This window comes from Vombatus ursinus, unplaced genomic scaffold, assembly GCF_900497805.2.
Source record: "Vombatus ursinus unplaced genomic scaffold, bare-nosed wombat genome assembly UNPS02014776.1, whole genome shotgun sequence".
NCBI classification, from domain to species: Eukaryota; Metazoa; Chordata; class Mammalia; order Diprotodontia; family Vombatidae; genus Vombatus; species Vombatus ursinus.
Genome location: NW_020954554.1, coordinates 278,659 through 298,763, shown reverse-complemented (window position 1 = coordinate 298,763; position 20,105 = coordinate 278,659). Strand labels below are relative to the sequence as shown.

At 37.5% G+C, this 20,105-nt stretch overlaps 1 pseudogene; it reads right to left on the bottom strand.

The window, feature by feature from the left end:
* Positions 1-12,413: 12,413 nt before the first annotated feature.
* LOC114045022 lies at positions 12,414-14,370 on the bottom strand (annotated as a pseudogene).
* Between the last annotated feature and the right edge of the window lie 5,735 nt (positions 14,371-20,105).

Genomic DNA, 20,105 nt, shown 5'->3' with positions numbered 1-20,105 from the left:
TTGTGATCCAGTGTAATCAAAAACAGAATAATAATCCACCCCTTAATGATTGAGCATTTTCTGTCATTTCGTTTCCTCTTGTCTTACTGAAAATTTTCAACTTTGTCTACTGTATGTAATGATATAAAATGTATTTGATTGACAAATTAAAAGGGTTAATGATCTATTTACAATTTCTGTGTGGCCATTTTCTCCTTTTCCCAAGTTCTGATAGAATTGAACCTAGAATTTTTAGAGAATTGGTCCTTGGGAAACGGTTTTTACACTTTTTAATATTTTTTAATTTTGCATTCATGTATTCATTTTTACATTCAGGTGTTGCCATTTAATATTCTCTATGTATTTCCTCCTAACCCTGATTTCAGCTGACAAATTCAACTCTTGCCCAGCAAATAAACAGTTACAATAAATTTTGGTAAAGTATCAACATGACTGGAAATGATGCCACCACACTTCAAATAATCTTGTTCTCTACAGAGGACAATTTATTGTCAAACTTGTAGTAAGTAGGGGGTGTTTATAATTTTAAACATGTTTTCATTATGGTTCCTTCCCCTGCTGTTTTTCTGACAAAGGTATTGTCAGTTGATGTCTCCTCGGTCATTCGTGCATCAGAAACATACGATACGTAGTGAGAAAGCTTTGTAGCCCGACCAGCCCACTGAGAAAGTGGGGTTAATAAAGCTCCATCCTTAAATCTCTCTTGACAAAGGAGGAAACATTTGCCAGACTTTGCAGTTCTGAACAAATTGGTAAAGTGCTTATAGCTTTGTCATAAAAAAAAATGTTGACTTCTACTCAAAATTTCAGCTACCTTTTTTAGTCTCTTACAAAGTTTATTCATTTAGAGTACTCGCTTAAAACTCAATCTCCGTCTGGCAGTTTCTTTATGCTATGACTCTCTTATATGCACATTAAATATTATTAGATCATTCTAACTTGCCATAGTGACAATGTCAGTTATAAATATGAATCCCTTCTATATTGAACAGAATGTAACTTATTTTGTACATATATGCATATACATATGCAATGTGTGTCTCTGTCTATATATTTATCTATGACAGAGTAACAGTGGCATGTCCATCTCACTACATCCCCTATGAGGCAATTGTTCATTCTCAGGGCTCCGTTTCCCAAGAGGTGGTGTGCTCTGACACAAGAAGATCCTGTTATGAGCCATGGACCTTAATTGGAGGCAAGGAGATTTCTGGACTGGAGGAAGACAAGAAATGAATACAGTGAGAGACTAGGAGTGTTAATCTAGGCACCCAAGAAGACTGACATATTCCTGAGACTCCCTTTAGCTCAGTTGTGGCAAACTTTGCCTTGTCCTCTCAATGTGAGTACATGGATGTTTAACAAATTTCCCTTCACTTTAGATCTCTTCCTCTTACTATATTCCCTCTATCTTCTGGCACTCACTGAGAGCTGGCTTTCCTCAGATGATGCCACATGACTGGCCACCCTAGCTACACACTCTCCCATACCTCCTGACTCAGGTCTCCAACGATCAGAATGCTCCTTGCTCCCTGTTTTCACTTCCAAGTTCTCACTCTGCTGTGCGACCCTCAGCAAACTCTCCTTTTTTGAGGTCCGTTCTATGGATGTTCTACCCAGTTTCACACACAGTCCTCCATCTCCTTTTCCAGGCCTTTGCAGAGATTGTCCCTTATGCCTAGAATGCACTCCCAGTTCACCTCCCCCTTGGATCTCTTGTTGATGATATACACTTGATTTGGCTGGTAGAGTAAAATAATTAGGGGTATAGTTACCATTTCTATGTAGCCATTTTTTTTTCTTTCCCCAAATTTTTACAGAATTGAAGGGCTAATAAGACACATTGTTTCCTTCAAAACTCTGTTCACACAACACCTATTTGAAGCTTTTCCTCATCCCCTAAATACTGGTGTTCTCTCCCTTTAAATAGTTTACATTTTACTTATTTTGTATATACTTATTTATGTGTATGTAGTCTCCCTCATTACAGTGGAAGCTTCTTGAAGGAAGGCACTGTTTCATTTTTGTTTTTATATCTTCAAGCACCTAACGTAGCATTTGACTTTTAGTAGGGGTTTAATAAATGCTTGTTGATTGATTGACTGAATCCAAAATGCTGGTCACTATTATAAATCAGCTCTGAGGATACTTTCAGTCCTTCCTCTCTCCCTGCCAAACCCACCTCTCTTTCTAACTTCCTTATTTCTATTGAATACTACCATCTTTCCAGTCACTCAGGTTCTTGACCCCAGCTAGGTGGCTGCAGTGCATAGAACTCTGGGCCTGGAGCCTGGAAGACCTGAGTTCAAAATAGGCCTCAGGCATTTACCAGTGGTGTGACTCTGGGCACGTCATTTAACCTCTGCCTCAGTTTCCTCAATTGTAAAGTGGGGATAATAAATCCTCCACCCACTTCCAAGGGCTGTTGTGAGAATCAAATGAGATAATATCTGTAAAGTGCTAACAATCCCAGTGCCTGTGATACCTGGCTTGATAAATGCTTGTTCCCTTCTCTCCCTTCCTTCCCACATACACAGTCAATTGCCAGATCTTATTGTTAATACGTCCGCAAATATCTCTTGCGTCTTTCCCCCTCTCTCTCTACTCTTAGTTCTTATCCTCATCACCTTTCACCTGAACTCTTTCTCTACTCCAGTCCATCCTGTATTCAGCTGGTAAAATGATCTGACCATGTCACCCCCCTACTCAGCACGCTCCAGTGGTCCCTGTTACCTCCAGATAAGATATATACTTTTCTGTGTGTCATTTAAAGCTATTCATAGCAAGGACATATCCTAACTTTCTACTCTTCTTACGCATCCACCTTATAACACTCCATTTACTTTCTCTGTGCCTTTCCACAAGCTTTCCCTCCTTCTCATCTGCCACAGAGAATACCTAACGTCTTTCAAGGCTCAGCTCAAGCATCACCTTCTCACTGGGGCCTTTCTTGGTATCTCAGCTTCTTGTGACTTTTCCTCCAATGTTACCTTCCATGGGTTTTATATGTACCTATGTGTATATGTTTTCTCCTGTTAGAATGTAAGCTCCTTGAGGGCATGGGTTATTTCTCTTTTTCTTTGTATCTCCAGTGCCTGGCACATAGTAAACACCTAATAAATGATTGATGGCTAGATGGATGGACTGTTCTTTCCAGAGATTAGTTTCCCAGATTTCCCCATTATTCACTTGAGGATGAACTCCTCATCCCAGGAGTGTGTCTGCAGAGATTTTTTTTTGTCCCTATTCCTTGCCTAATTGCTTCAGTCCCAGTTTCTTCTGTCTTCTGCTAGCAAGGTACAAATTGAGTTTTGATGATTCTTCTAGCTAAGTTGAGATGTGGCTTCAACCCAGTGAAGGTCTGTTTAGTTTTCAAAATACCCTATTTTGAAATCAGTAGTTCATGTGAATCCTGACTTGAGTGCAACATGAGCTATATGCACACATCTCTGTTTTAGCAGACAGGAACTAGATGTGAGGTGAATAATAAGAGCTAAATCCTTAATCAGATTTTATTGATCACTGGTAATGCATCATACAGTAGCAGTATTCATGTCACTGAAGCTGATAGCGTAGGTTTTTTGGGTGGTCAAACATACCTGACTGAGTACTTTTCAATTTCTGGAAATTCTCTCTCTCTCTCTCTCTCTCTCTCTCTCTCTCTCTCTCTCTCTCTCTCTCTCTCTCTCTGCCTCCCAAGGGCTTCATAAAGCCAGTTTTCCCTGGTTCATAATGATGATCTTCAACAAAAAGTGAGATTTGGTCAAAAGGGAGTATTTTTTTTTTAGCATAACACACAGTTGATTCCTATTCCTGTGTATGAAAATAGCTTAATTGATATCAATATTGGAACATAAATTATCCCAGTTCTTGGTATAACTTATTTGCTGCATAGGAGAAGACCTTAGATCTTATTTATTTCTCTTTCAGAAATCAGTCTTTTTCAGGTTTCTTTGATATTATTCAGTTTCATACTCTATACCATTTAACCACTATTTATACCAGGGTTAGTATTTTTTGCTTCTGTGAAATAAATGTACTAATAACATTTTTAGAGGAATCGCTCTTTCAAAATTGTTTACAATTTGCATTGATTTCTTTTATTGTAACATCACCTTTATTTCCAAATATATGCTTCTTCCCTCTCCTACTCTGCAAGTTATCTCTTATAACAAAGAATTTTTTTAAAACTGGGGTGGGGGTGGCAGGGAATGACAATTCAGTAAAACCTGCTAATGCATCATTTGAAGCTGACAATGTATGCAGTATTCTGGGTTTTTTTCCCCTCTTCTCAGGGCCAGTTTTGGTAGCATTGCAATTACACAGCATTCCGTTGACTTTTGGACTCCACCTGCTGTACTGCTTAATCCAGTCATATTTAAAGTTTTGACGATTAGGTTTGCTTTCCTCCATTTGTTTCTTTTTATTTTTTTTAATCCCCTTTAGAAAGGCTACTCTTAAGTATATTTGTTCTAGGTATATTTGCTATTACTGTGATAAAATTAATGTGAGTCTTGGATTCTGAAGATTTTGTTTGAATTCTGGCTCCTACTCTTATTAGCTGACTTCTCTGAGACTCAGTCCCTTCATTTGTAAAACAGGGATACTAGAACTGGCATGACCTACTTCAGAGGATTGTTGTAAAGAAAGCATTTTGTACACTTTTAAGTGGTATAATACACATTTTCAGGATCTGGCTTAGTCCCTTGAACTTGGTGCTTAATAGATGATTGTCGAATTTAATTATATATTATTCTCAGATTTTAATGTGGTCCTGCACTATTATATGAGGATAATAAATAATTCAGTTCAACAGCTATGTAGTCAGTTATGACTTCACTTGAATCTCGAAAGTGGTGAAAGAAAGAGAACCAAAGTAGATGGCTCTCTCATTGGCTGTGTTTCCCTCTGAAATGTAAGTGGTGGAAGAACATCCTTCAGTATGATTGACACCTGAGTCAGAGCCTGTGTGTGTAGCCCAAGGGCCTTCTTCTAGCTGCTAGTTCAGACTCTCTGGGAGCCTCCATCTTAGTCCACAGCTCCTCTCCGTCCAAGCAGAAAAACTGCAAATGGCTGCTCCTTCTATCTTCGTTTTCTGGGTATTACGCTGTGCAGGATCAATTTTCTCTGTGTTCTGAAAAATGAGAGTGAAAGTTGATAATCATTAACGAGTTAATCTATATATCACAATAAAATTATGTCAATAGAAAGGAAGGTAAGTTCACTGCAATAGAAATACTCCAGAAGTTTGTAAGGGAAAGTATTATTATTCAGAGGCTAGCATTCTTGGTAACAAATTCTACTGATTAACACTCCTCCCACATTTGAAAATGTATGTAAATTTCACTCGCCAAATGGATCAAATACAAAGTAAGGGATTTGAACGTCTCTCTCACGTTCCCAGACACTGCCAACATTTATATAGAAGGTTTGCAAAATACTTTACATACATATCTCATTTGAGCCTTCGAACAACCTTGTGAGGTATAGTTAATAATAATAGTTAACTTTCATGTAATGCTTTAAGGGTTGCAAAACATTTAACATGAGGTAATATAAATACAACAAATGAAAGATTGAGAACTCAAATATTCAAATGAATTTGTGATCCCATCAGTTTGGGAGTTCCTTGCATTGATGTGGAATACAAGACATCCTATGCATCTCTTGCCCACATCCTCTTGTGAGCTTGCCATGGACCCCTAAATCTCGTTATTTTTTCCCTTTTTAATATTTTCTTCCTAAAACATATCATTTGTTTTATGGGATAGGTATAGGACAAGTTGGGGAAGAAATTCTGGTAATATTAAAAAAACAAACGATCAAGGAAATTTATTTTATTTTTATTAATGGATTTTAAACTTAAATACAAAATAAGAAAAGAAAAAAAAAACATTGCCATGTGCACAACAGAACGTAAGAGAGGATTCAAAATATACAACAATGAATTTCCATTTCCAGAAAGCCCATATAATAAATACTACATGTTGTGTTCAGAGCTGTCCATCTTTTCTTTGCTTCCTTGTAAGTTTTCTTTTGTTCCTCTGCTGTGCCCTTTTTACTTCATTCTTTTTTACCCCTTCCTCCCCCTCTCCCCCAAGAAAGCTACAATTAAGTGCAGATATGTGTGTGTATATACACAGACATATATACATATATATACACACATATATACATATATACACGCAAACATTTATAAACACATACATATACTTAGATATCTATGATCATACTAATATATAGATATATGCATTCATAGGCATCTATGTAAGACTGTACTATACATAGTTCATCCTCTGTTTATCTGAAGGTGGATAAAACGTCTTCCTCATATGTCCAAGTCTTTCCATATTTTTCTAAATCCACAAACTTATCATTTCCTACACTACAGCATTATTCTAATCTTATGCCATCTAGTTATTTTAAATAGTCTAACACAATATTGATTAATATGTCTGACATATGATGTAGTTTCCCTTTTTTCCTTTTTTGATTAAATCTATTTTAGCTTTAACTTTGAGATCATGATTACTACCCCTGCTTTTTATCCCTAATAAATTCTACTCCTGATCATTATTTTATGTTTGAAAATTTATTTTTTTTTTAAAAATCACAGGTCTAGTCCTTATCCCTATATCCTACATTTATATATTTAATAGTATATTGTGTAGGTAGGTGACACAATAGAAAGAGCACTGGATCTGGAGTCAGGAAGACCCAAGTTCAAATCCCAGCTCAGATGTTTACTAGCTATGTGACACTGGGCAAGTCACTTAATCTCCATCTGTCTCAGTTTCCTCATCTATAAAATGGGAATAATATTAACAGCACCACTATTGTAGTTGTTGTGAGGATTAAATGAGATAATAACTATAAAACACTTAGCACAGTGCCTAGCATATATTCAATTCAGTAAACAATTATTAGGCATCTACTTGTGCTAAGCAATGGAGATTATTATCATGTTGTATTCCCCAGTATAATGTAAACTCCTCGAGAGGTTACTTTTATATTTGTTTTTTTTATTATTTATATTTGGTTTTATTTTTATTTTTGTTTATATTTATTTTATTTATATTTACTTTTATATTTGTATTCATACTACATAGCACAGTGCCTGGCATGTAGCAGACAGTTAATAATTCTTTTTGGTTGATTGATAAAAGAACATTTAAATTCACTACAGGTCTAGGTATTCAAAAACATAACCTCTTCAATAGTATTAGAATTTCTAAACAGAAATATAAAAAAATAGGCTCATTCCAGGAAAGACTGTGTCTAGGGTTAGCTTAAAAAGCATATAAATTCGGATAGTCAGCATTAAGTATAAAATATCCTAGAAGCATAAAGAAATTGAAGCTTTGATATATAGAATACAGGAAACCGTCACTCCACACATATATAATCTTGGTTAGATCATTTCTATATTTCATGCTTTGCCATATTTTAAATGTTAGAGAATCCACAAAGTGCCATGAAGAACTATCACTCTAAATGGAAACTATGAAATATATACCTTAAGAATGAATGATGTAATACTGCTTGGAAGAGTGAAAAAACATCTGTAAAATAAAAGCTTTAATTATTCCTCTCACAAAAGGAATTTCTTTAACAAACAAATTTTTAGGGCCCGCTAGGTATGTTAATCTTGAGGTATCACCCATTGTCACAAATTATTTAAAGTGCTAATTGATGGCTAAATATGACTGAACATTTTGTTGCTCTGAGCTACCAGCCAACACCTCAATTTTATTTCTTCACAGGAATATTCCTTATACACTAATTGACTGGAACATAACATCACAGATGATAAAGTATAAAACCAAGTTACCACACATTCGATCCTTTGCTTGTATCTTCTTTAAAGAAAACAATTCTCACACCCTTGGGGTGCCAGTCAAAGAAGGAAAGACTTTCATATTCCATCACTTTTTTGCATACAGAGGATAATTTCTGTAAGTTGCATCAAGTGGAAGTGAATACTACTCAGGTTAAATGTTCCTCCCTCGAATGGCTGAACAAGTTGTGGTATATGAATGTAATGGAATACTATTATTGCTGTAAGAAATGATGAGCAGGCAGACTTGAGAAAAACCTGCAAAGACTTATATGAACCAAGGCTGAGTGAAGTGAGCAGAACCAGGAGAACATTATACACAGTAACAGCCACGTTGTGCTATGACTAACTTTGATAGATGATTGCATTGATGAGAAGAGCTAAATCTAAGACATCTCCAAAAGACTCATGATGGAAAATGCTATCCACATCCAGAAAAAGAACCATGGGGTCTGAATGCAGATTGAAGCATACTATTTGTTCTTTTTTTTCCTTCTGTTTTATTTTGTTTCTTCTTTCTTGTGGTTCCTCCTATTGGTTCTAATTCTTCTTTACAACATGACTAATGTGAAAATGTTTAAAAAATGTTTCTCCCTCCACTCATTTCATGTACATTATATCAGATATTTTCATATTCTGTCTGCCACCTTTAGGAAACAATTTGCTGCTTATTTCTTTCCATTTTACAGTTGACACCTCTTTAGATCACTATCATCTGTCTTTACTAAAAGCGATCAAGTTGACATTTATACTGGAAGCTAGGTGGAGATAGGTGTCCCCTCAAAACCGTTGTTCAGAGTTGAATCAAGGAAGGAGCCAAAGTGGCAGGCCTTAAATTCTACAAGGAAGGTCAGCCCAGGATGGACTGGGAAGCTCTCAAGAATGACATTCTGAAGAGCCAAATAGAACAATTTCAGTAACAACAAGGTTGATTCAGTTCAATTCAACAAGTATCTATCTATAAAGTGCCTAATGTGGCAGGTACTGTACTAGGCAGCAGGAATGCAAAAAGAGAAACAAAACACAGAACTTTCATGGTCAGGGAAGTGGGGGTGGGCAGCAGGAGGAGTGTCAGGAAACAGGATGTCCACAGATATATAAATTTTAAATAAATACAAAATAGTTTGAGGAGCTAACAGTGGAAACACTGAAAACTGAGTGAATCAGGAGCAGCCTCCTGTAGGTGGTAGCACTTTGAGCTGAGCTTTGATACCAAGGAGTCTGAAGATAAACCAGGGTGAATGAGAGAAATGTTGTGGGGATAAAATAGGCAAAGACTTGGCAAGGGATGATTCAATCAATTATTCGATGGAGATTGAGGTAATCCAGAAGAGTTGATGACGACAACTTCAGAGTTGCCACTTGTGTGATGGGAAAGATGGTGGTACCCTTGACAGAAATAGGGAACTTAGGAGGAGGAGGGGGTTTAGGAGGAAAGATAATGAATTCTGTTTTTGATAGGTTGGGTTTGAGATGCCCATGAGGCATTGTTTATTAGGCAGTTGATAATGTAGTACTGGACCTGAGGGGAACAGTGAGAGGTGTATAGAGATTTGGGAATCATTTGCAAAGAGCTAATATTTGAAGGCAAGGAAACTGATTAAATCACAGAGACAGAAAGACATACACACACACCTATGTGTATGTATATGTATATATGTATATGTATACATATATATACACACATATACATACAAATATTTAGGATTAGAGTCAAGGAGAGGAGGGGGGAATGAGAATATGAAGGTGAATGATTGAATTGAGCTAGCTCCCAGAGAGAAATTAAAAAAAAAAAATATATATATATATATATATATATATATATATATATGAGAAAAAGATTGATTCAGTTCAACAAGAATTAAGTGCCTCCTATATGGCAGGTACTATGCTAGGTGCTGATAATACAAGAAAGGGAAACAAAATATTTCCCTGTGCTCCCTGTCCTTAAGGAGTTTACATGGTGCATTAGCAAAGTAGCCCTGTATTAAGGTCAGAAGTAGAGGCATTATCAGAATGGCCACTTCTTCCTCTTAGCATGGAGCAAAGGAGGAGAAAATGGGGGATGATGTTCAGGATTGTAGATATTTAATGTGTAGATTTGGTTTGAAGAAGAAGATCATAGTGGGTGGCTTCAATTTTTTCAAAATGTGACAGGCTTCTTCTGAGAAGAAAGTAGAAGAAATGGTATAGGTGGCTTGAAAAGAGACAGTTTTAGCAGATACTGTGGGTAATTTGATAATGAAAGAGTAAAATGATTTCACATGCAAGGTTGAGTGCCAATTTGAGGTTTGATAGCAAACATTTTTAAACAAATTGATATATTTTCTTTCTACGTAGCCTACATTCTTCCTTCAAAATAGCCTTCCCTAATAATAAAAATTTTAAAAGGGGAAAAAAGTTGATGAAAACTGACATGATGATTGCATACCCTTTGGCCAAGCAATACCACTACGAGGTCTGTATCCCAAAGAGATAAGAAACAAAAAGGAAAATAACTCATATATACAAAAGAATTTATAACAGTTCTTTATGTGGTGGCAAATAATTGGAAATTGAGGGAATGGCCATTAATTGGGGAATGGCTGAACGAGTTGTATATGATTATGATGGAATACTATTGTGCTATAAGAAATTATGAGCAGAATGCTCTCAGAAAAAACCTAGAAAAGTTACATAAACTGATGTGGAATGGAGTGAGCAGAACCAGGAGAACATTGTACATGATAACAGTAATACTGTATGGTGATCAACTTTGAATAACTTAGCTATTCTCAACAATAGAATTATCCAAGACAATTCTGAAGGACTTATGATGAAAAATGCTATCCATCTCCAGAGAAGGAAGTGATGGAGTCTGAATGCAGGTTGAAGCATACTTTTTCTTTATTTTCCTTATTTTTTTATCTGTGTTTACTTTCACAACATGACTAACATGGAAATATGTTATGCATATGCGTGACTGCACATGGATAATCTATATAAAATTGCTTGCCTTCTCAATAAGGGAGGAGGGAAAGGATGGAAGGAGAGAATTTGGAACTCAAAAAATTTAAAAAACTAATTTTAAAAATTGTTTTTACATGTAACTGGGGGGAATAAAATATTCAATTAAAAAAACTAACATGAAAAAATTCTGACATCAGCATTGTTCTTGGCTAATATGACAAAACAGGAAAATGACAAATGTTGGAGAAGATGTGGGAAAATTGGATGTGGGAACTAATGCATTGTTGATGGAGTTGCGAATGGATCCAATCATTCTGGAGAGCGATTTGGAATTATGCCCAAAGGGCTATAAAAATGTGCATACGCTTTGACCCAGCAATAGCACTACTAGGTCTGTATCCCAAAGAGATCATAAAAAAGGGAAAAGGACCCACATGTACAAAAATATTTATAGCAGCACTTTTTGTGGTGGCAAAGAATTGGAAATAGAGGGGATGCCCATCAATTGGGGAATGGCTGAACAAGTTATGGTATATGAGTGTAATACAATGGTATTGTTCCATAAGAAATCACGTGCAGGTGGATTTCAGAAAAATCTGGAAAAACTTACATGAACTGATGCTGATTGAAGTGAGCAGAGCTAGGAGAACACAGTACACAGTAACAGCAACATTGTGTGATGACCAACTTTGATAGACTTAGCTCTTCTCAGCAATACAATGATCTCAGATAATTCCAAAAGACTCATGATGGAAAATGTTATCCACATCCAGAGAAAGAACTATGGAGTCTGAAGGCAGATCGAAGCATACTATTTTCTGTTTTATTGTCTGCTTTTTTTTTCTTTCTCATTGTTTTTCCCTTTTGTTCTGATTCTTCTTTCACAATATGACTAATGTGGAAATGTGTTTAATATGATTGTACATGAATAGCCTATATAAGTTTGCCTGCCCTCTTGAGGAGGAGGGAGTGGAGGGAGGGGGAGAAAACTTAGAACTCAAAATTTTATGGAAGTGAATGTTAAAAAACTAAAAATAAACAAACAATTATAAGCAGTGTTCCACACCCATAGTCTCCCACATCTGCAAAGAAATAGAAAAGGTACCTTCTCATATCTTCTTTGGAGCCAAGTTTGGTCATCACTATTTCTTAGCATTCTGGTTCACTTGCTTTACTGTTGTCTTTTCCAGTTTTCATTGTTATAATCATTATATGAATTATTTCCCTGGTTCTGCTTATTTCACTTTAGATCAGTTCATATAAGTCCTCTTGTCCTCAAATATTTATTATGTTCATCTGTTCCTTACAGTATATTATATTCTATTACATTCATGTGCCATAACTTGTTTAGCTATTTCCCAATCGATGAGCATCTCCTTTGTATCCATAAATATTTTTATTTGGTATGCTGTATGTGTCATTTCTTACCTGGCTACACTATTTTGGGACTTCTCTGACTCTTCCACCATGCCCTGGGTGCCTTCCACTGCTCCAATTTGATCATAGTGAATGGTTTTGTTTTTTTTTACACAATTGTTATAGATTTCCCTAGGATTTTATTTAAAATTTTTGAATCAATATTTTTTACTGGAAAACTTGTAAGTGGAGTGGGATAGCTGGACACAGTTTAGATGATTCCAGTTTTGTTGGCAACATCTAAAGCATCATAGTCTGGAGCCAGTCAGACATAGGCCTTCTTCTCTCCATCAGGCTGGATCAGTGTGTTCACCTTGGCCACGTCGATGTCATACAGCTTCTTTACCGCCAGCTTGATCTGATGCTTGTCGGCCTTGACATCCACAGTGAAGATGAGGTGGTGTTGTCCTCAGTCTTCTTCATAACAGACTTAGTGGTCAAGGGAAACTCAATGATGGCATAGTGAACAAGCTTGTTTCTCTGAGGGGCACTTTTCTGAGGGTATTTGGGCTGCCGTCAAAGTCTTAGTGTCTTGGGTCGCCAGAAGGTAGGGGATGTTTGGATCTTCTTCTTTTTGTGGCTATGAACACCCTTCAACACTGCCTTCTTGGCCTTCAAGGCCTTGGACTTGATTTCGGTCTTAGGAGGGGACAACTGCTTCCTTTGGCGCCATCTTGAGGGAAAAGCCAAATCAATATTTATTGATGAGTTTACTGTTTTCTTTCTTTGATTTGTTGTTGTTCAGTTCATCTGACTCTTTGTGACCCCATGGATCATAGTGCACCAATATGTGCATGGACCAATAGTCCATGAGATTTTCTTTGCAAAGATATTGAAGTGGTTTGCCATTTCCTTTTCCAGTGGATTAGGGAAAATAGAGGTTAAGTAATTTACTTTCCCAGGGTCACACAGCTAGTAAGTGTCTGAGGCCGGATTAGAACTCTGGTCTTCCTGACTCCAGGCCCAGCACTTTATCCACTGAGTCACCCAGCTGCCTCTTGAAAATAAAAATCTAAGTTTCTATGCCCAGATTTTATCTCCTTTTATATCAATACTATAGGATAGAATAGTAACTTTCCTGCCACAGTAAGCATCATTTCCACTCCAGCAACCATTTCCTCCATGTTAGTAAGGATCAAATCTGAAATAGAATTTATTCTTGTTGGTTCTACCAACTTTTTAAGGATAAATTGTAACTAAGGCAAGTGAAGAACATATTAAAAGCTCTCCTACCTATGAGGTCCAGTTTGTATATCTTCTTTTTTTTTTTTAAACTGAAGCTTGGGCATTTCTGTATAGACACGTGAGGATATGGGTTTTTCTACTGACTTCTTTATTAAGATGTCATTTCCTGTGAATTTCTGGGCATATCCCAACTGCTGTTATTCTTTTCTTGTGGCTACTCTTTGGAGGTGTACAAAGATAGTCTTATCTTCTCTCCAGTTCTTTTTTAGGTTTAAAAACCTTTAACTAGATTTGAAATACCTTCTTACCAGCCTTTGTTAGATATATCCCGTCTTTGACCAGCAATCTATAAACTTTATAGTTTATAAACCTGGATTCCTAAAGCCAGTTCCCTTTTTCAGACACCACCTTGTTAGCTAGCTCTTCACTCCCCTAATTACTTTTTCTCTTTTGCATTCTTTGCTTTCACTGGGTAGAAGTGAGGAAAGCAGCCTATATCTCTGTGACCTTCAGTTTCTTCCCCAAGACTTCATAATCATTAGCTATACTTAATAGGTGCCTTCTGAAAGTGTACCACCATTAATCACCCAAAGAAGGTAGCTGTCATCTATTTTGATAAATCTTGAGAGTTGTCTGTTATGTCTTGCATGCAGGCCTGAGGAAGACAACAGACTTTTATTGTTGTTGTCAGGCCGACAAATAGCTGCCTTAGTACTTCTGAATAGGGTATCACCTCCTGTTCTTCTTCTTCCTCCTCCTCTTCTTCTCTTCTTCCTCTAATCCTTACTGGAGAATTTCTTACTTTTCCTGGTTCTACTAAGATAAAGACAAGCAACCTCTTCTTCCTCAGAGTGTCCAGCTCCTTCCCTTTTAGGAAGAACTTTAACTGTTTTGGTTTTTTTTTTTTTTTTTAGGTTCTAATTGTACATCTGCTCTTTTCCTTACCTTTCTCCTCTGTGTAATGCTCTTTCATTCTCTGTCATCCTGACATCCTCTCATCTACCTTCAAACATCTTTTTCTCATTGAAGCCTTGCTTCTGTTTCTTCTACAAACTCTTCAGACTCCCTGACAACCTGCTGTGTAGAGATGCTTTCTTTGAGTCTCTTGACTTCTTCCATGATGGAGATCAATCTGTACCTGGAATATAAATAAGTTACTTAGCTGTGGCGGAAATAAAAACATTGTATACACTATTTAAACTACTACACAATTCCCCCTGTTAGGCTTAATGATTGAGATTTATAAGTTTTATTTTTGAAACTGCTTATGAAGGTTTATATCTCAACCATGAGCACCTGGTTAAAACTTTTTATATTCAATCACAGACTATGTATAGACAGGTATAGAGAATGGATCTGTTATCTTACTGATACATGGAATTCTTATCTGAGGAAACTCCTTGTACTGATACAGAATGACACATTCTCTGCCACTTTTAGAGAATTGTCAAGAACCCTGAGAGGTTAAGTGACTTTTCCAGGGTCCTACAGTCAGTATTTGTGTAAAGCAGGGCTTGAACCAAGATCTTCTTGGCTTTGAGTCTAGCTCTCCATCTTCTGTGCCATAGTTGGCTCTACAAGCAATAATTAATTTTGATAAGTTAAAAATTTTTATAACCAATTTACTCCACCTACCCATTCACTTTCCCAATTTATTTACCTCTATTCCATTTACCTTTTCCTACTTACTTTGTCTTGCCAACTACATTCTTATTCTTCTGGAATCTACCTCTTTATATTCTCCTCCTTAATCCTCCTTAATGTTTTACATAATCATTAATTTTCCTTGACCTTGCCTGTCTTATAGCCCAGAAGTAGAATCTGGACCAGTATCTGGGACAGAAGATAGTTCTTCTGTTAATTTCTACCTAATTTTGCCAAGGAGTAGCTAGGTGGCACAGTGGATAGAGTGCCAAGCCTGAAGTCAGAAGACTCATCCTTATGATATCAAATGTGGCCTCAGACACTTACTAGCTGTGTGACCCCGTGGCATCACTGCCTCAGTTCCTCATCTGTAAAATGAGCTGGAGAAAGAAATAGAAAACCACTCCAGTAAGAAAACCCAAATGGGGTCATAACTGAAAACGACTAAACAACAACAATTTTGCCAAATTCTCCTTCCCACATTCAACCTCTGATGTACTTCACTAGTCCAAATTCTTTCACTCCCTTTACTAAGTCACCTACGCAATTTCCTTCTCTTTCTTTTAGTAAAGGTCTTCTCTAATTTCCCACTCCTTATTCTACAACCTTCTCCCATGGAGGTAGAAAATAGAATATTATTGTACCAATAAGACTACATTTGAATAAAAGTTAATTGTAATCACATTTTCCAAAACTTATTTCTAACATTTTTAGTTAATAGGTAATTGCAGCTTTATCCTCCGGAAACAACTTTGTTTAATTTATTATGAAGTAATCTAAGTATCTTTAATTGATACGAATATTCTCTACACCAGAGAAGATGGAAACCCATCTTTGCCTTCTTGTCTCATGTGACTCATGTTCATATTTTTCCATAGATTATCTGCCCTATATGTTGGAGGCATTCTTTTGGTTCTTTTAATATTTCAGGGACACCAGTCACGAAATACTTAGGCTGTCCACTGTTTAGCCTTCACTCTCAATAAATAATCCATCTACCTGTTTTTTTGGTAATACATGTCATTTCTGTAAAACATGTCACCTTTGGTAATATGCTGTAGCCTACTTAGCCCCACCATATGTCTTTCCATTCCTCCTTGAGGCACCAGCAATTTTGAGTCTTCTGAGATTGCTGTTCTCCTTGAGAAAAAACAAACTACTTACCTACTTAGTTGCCTCTGAAATTCAGATAACCTGTATAGAAACAATCTGTTCTTGAAGCTCTTATGGTTTCTGACACTGTGTAGGAGGGTACTAAAAACCAGGCCCTGAGCCCTACCCTGGTGCACCCACTCTTTATATACTATGATGACCTGAGATAGGAAGGATATCTAAGGCAAGCTCCCCAGCATTCCAGCTCTGTCCAAGATTCTCCCTCTTTTGCTGTACTCTTCCAATAACTGTGGCCTCTCCTTTATTTAACATTGAGAGCACCTAGGCCATCTTTAAACTTTCCCTCCCTCAGTGCATGCCTCAGAAAGGACAGTGCCTAGCACTTAAAAGATTCCTCTTTGCTGTTAGAGGGCTGAGTATGTGATCATCATATCAGGTGAGCAGTGAATTTGTTAGAGGCGAAATTAGAACCTATATCTTAATAACTTCCTGATCTAGTACGTAGTCCCTTATGCACACACCTTTAAGTCATCTATACATGTGTGTGTCTTTTATATAGATTGTGAAAGTGAACTTGAAGCAATCAGGGATGTGCACATCAGTGCAGGTGCACCCTTCTTAACTTTATAACTCATCACTTAGCACATACCAGCTCTGAAAGTAGTTGTTACATATATGAAAATATATTTCTGAGGTAACAAAAAGGGATAGCTTGCAACTTGTAAACTATTAAGAGTTACCTAGCAGTAATAAATAGGGATAATAATAGAATGATATAGAATAGTATTAAAAATAATTAGGTGCTTAGGCTACTGCCTGTGGGCACTTATAGGAGGCTGGAGGTCTGGGTTTGAGCTCAAGGTCAGAGGGGAGAACTGAAGAGGATCAGAGGCCAGAGGCATCATCCCTCATACCACAGGACTACAGGTGATTATAAAAACTAAACTTTCACAAAAATGCACAGGCAAAGGAGAAAGAATCCAACCATAGAGAGCTATTATGGGAATAGAGAAGACCAGGGTTTGTCTTCAGAGGAGGATACTGAAGCAAAGAAACCCCTTTCTACCTCAAAGAGTAATCTCAAATAGTCACCTGCCCAAAAAGAATTCCATGAAGAACTTAAAAAAGACTTAAAAAAAGTCTAACAATTAAAAAGGAGATCCAGAATCTTAAGGAAGAAAACTACTCCTTGAAAATCAGAATTGTGGGTGGAGCCAAGATGGCAGAGTAAAAGCAATGACTTGCTTGAGCTCTCCCCTAAACCCCTCCAAATACCTGTAGAAAATGGCTCTAAACAAATTCTAAAGCAGCAGAACCCACAAAAAGACAGAGTGAAACAAATTTCCAGTCCAAGACAACCAGGATGGTTGATCAGAAAGGTATATCGCGCTGGGCTGAGAGGAACGCAGTTCAGCGTGGGTGTGCACAGGCCTCAGTGAACTTGGAGCAAGCCTCAGAGGACTGAATCACAAGCACCTGTGGCAGTTTCCAGACTTCTCAGACCATGAACACCAAAGACAACTTAGAAGGTCAGTGGGAATAGTCTATGTCTGTAAGCGAGAGAGAAGTGCGGGGTCCCAGCCCTATTCCCAGAGCATGGCCCTGGGGCGGCAGCTGCCTCCAGAGCTTTTGGCCCACAGACTGAGGGGGAGTCAAGTGGCTAATCAGAGAGGGATTGCAGGGATCTCTTTGCTTGTGCAGGATTCTCTTCCTTTGCCCATGCTTGGATCTGGGTCACAGTTCTGGGTGGCAGTCCTGCAGCAAGGAGGAGCGCTAACGTGGTAGAGCTTGGACAGAAATCCTCCTCACAGTTTCAAGACAGAAAAGAGTGCTTGTGGTCACTCATAGACCTGAGCACAGGCCAGGAAAGGAGTAAACACCTCGCCCTTGATCATACCACCCTGGATGAATGAAAATTTACAGATCCCTAGAAGTATCTCTGAAAACAGCTGCACAAAACCCCTGAAGCTTGGGACAGTACATTCTCCAAACTGGAAGCAGACTCCTACCTTAACAAAGAGTTTATAACTCAAGTAATTGACTGGGATCATGAGCAAGCAGCGCAAAAAGAGTCAGGCCATAGAATCTTTCTTTGGTAACAAAGAAGATCAAAACATACAACCAGAAGAAGACAACACAGTCCAAGCTCCTACATCCAAAGCCTCCAAGAAAAATATGAATTGGTCCCAGACCATGGAAAAGCTCAAACAAGATTTTGAGAAGCAAGTAAGAGAAGTAGAGGAAAAACGGAGAGTGATGCAAGAAAATCATGAAAAACAAGTCAATAGCTTGTTAAAGGAGACCCCAAAAAAATACTGAAGAAAATTACATCTTAAAAAATAGCCTAACCTAAATGGCAAAAGAGTTCCAAAAAGCCAATGAGGAGAAGAATGCCCTAAAAAGCAAAACTGGCCAAATGGAAAAGGAAGTCCAAAAGCTTACTGAAGAAAATACTTCCTTAAAAATTAGAATGGAGGAACTGGAAGCTTTATGAGAAAACTTTATGAGAAATCAAGACACTGTAAAACAAATTCAAATGAATGAAAAAATAGAAAACAATGTGAACTATCTCGTTGGAAAAACAACTGACCTGGAAAGGGAGAAGGAATTTAAAAGTCATTGGACTATCTGAAAGCCATGATCAAAAAAAGAGCCTAGACATCATCTTTCAAGAAATTATCAAGGAAAACTGCCCTGATATTTTAGAACCAGAGGGCAAAATAGAAATGCAAAGAATTCACCTATCACCTCCTGAAAGAGATTCCCAAAGGAAAACTCCTAGGAATATTGTAGCCAAATTCCAGAGTTCCCAGGTCAAGAAGAAAATATTGCAAGCAGCCAGAAAAAAAAATTCAAGTATTGTGGAAACACAATCAGGATAACACAAGAATTAGCAGCTTCTACATTAAGATACCGTGGGGCTTGGAATAGAATATTCCAGAGGGCAAAGGAGCTAGGATTACAACCAAGAATCAGCTACCCAGCAAAACTGAGCATAATCCTTCAGGGGAAAAAATGGACATTCAGTGAAATAGAGGACCTTCAAGCATTCTTGATGAAAAGACCAGAGCTGAATAGAAAATTTGACTTTCAGATACAAGACTTAAGAGAAACATGAAGAGGTAAATAGGAAAGGGAAATCATAAAAGACTTATTAAGGTTGAACTGTTTACATTCTGCATGGAAAGATGATATTTGTAACTCATGAGTCCTTTGTCAGTATTAGAGTAGTTGGAAGGAAAAATTATATGTATGTATGTGTGGATAGATAGAGGGCACACGGTGAGTTGAAGATGAAGGAGTGATATCTGGAAAATACAATTAAGGGGTGAGAGAGGATTATACTGGGAGAAGGAGAAAGGGAGAGGTAGAATGGGGTAAATTATCTCACATAAAACAGACAATAAAAGGCTTTTACAGTGGAGGGGAAATGGGGGAAGGTGAAAGGGAATGAGTGAATCTTATTCTTATTGGACTTGGCTTAAGGAGAGAATAATATACACACTCAGTTGGGTATGGAAATCTATCTTACCCTACAGAAAATGGGGGAAAGGGAACAAGAGAGCAGAGTGATGATAGAGGGGAGGGCAAATTGGGGGAGGGAGTAATCAGAAGCAAACACTTCTGGAAGGAAGGAGGGACAGCGTCAAAAGAGAGAATAGAAGAAATGGGGGGGCGGGATAGGATGAAGGGAAATATACTTAGTTTTTCACAACATGACTACTATGGAAGTATTTTGCATGACTACATATGTATAACCTGTATGGAGTTGCTTGCCTTCTCAATGAGGGTCGCTGGGGAGGGAGGAAGGAAGGAAGGCAGAAAATTTGGAACCTCAAATTTTAAAAACAAAAGTTAAAAAAAAATTGTTTTCACATGCAACTGGGAAATAAGATATACAGGAGATGGGGTATAGAAATCTATCCTGCCCTACAGGAAAAATGTGGGGGAGGGGGATAAG